We start from the raw sequence: 677 nt of genomic DNA on the forward strand, positions 1-677 counted from the left end.
ATTATTATTCAAGTAATGGCAAGCTCTGCTTACCTTTCTGGTTCAGATGTTCTTTTATTTTTTTTTATTTTTTTTTTTATTTTTGTCCTTTTCAAAAACAAAACAATTCGGCCAAGTAATTTTAAACTTTTTTTTTTTTTTGTTATTTTATTTAAAATAACAATTTCCTTTGCCCATAGCTGTTATATTTGGTTAAAGAGTGACAGTTAGGACCAATCAAGGAGAATATTAATAAAGCGTACATCAATCTTCTTCAATTCCCAAACAATTCTCTTTTTCTTCTTTTCCTTTCTTGGAAAACAAAAAAGAGGAAACCCTGGCACTTAATTCTTGACTTTGACTATTTTCGTTTCCAAGTGATGGTTCTTCTCTCTGCTCTGGCCTCACTGCTGACCAACATAACTCAAATACGCACAACAAACATTACAATCGTTCATATTTATTATTTGAATGAGACTTCTAAACAACAGATCCCATTCTATTTGACAGTCTATGTTTTGTTTTTTTTCGTTTTTCCTTTTTTTCTTTTTCTTTCATATTGAAATCTATGCTGCAATGGAGCCAGAAGAAAAGATAATCTGGCTGAAAGAAATGTTCATTAAGCTAACAAAAAGAACAATGGAAGAAACAAAGGGGAAAAGGTCTGGAAGCCTGGAGGAGGAGGAGGAGGAGGAGGA

At 32.2% G+C, this 677-nt stretch overlaps 1 protein-coding gene across 1 annotated transcript in view; it reads right to left on the reverse strand.

The window, feature by feature from the left end:
* Positions 1 to 677, reverse strand: part of LOC106882412 (protein zer-1 homolog) — a 64,446-nt gene that overhangs the window by 346 nt on the left and 63,423 nt on the right. The gene's annotated exons all lie outside the window — the stretch shown is intronic.

The sequence above is a fragment of the Octopus bimaculoides genome, chromosome 1 (assembly GCF_001194135.2).
Source record: "Octopus bimaculoides isolate UCB-OBI-ISO-001 chromosome 1, ASM119413v2, whole genome shotgun sequence".
NCBI classification, from domain to species: Eukaryota; Metazoa; Mollusca; class Cephalopoda; order Octopoda; family Octopodidae; genus Octopus; species Octopus bimaculoides.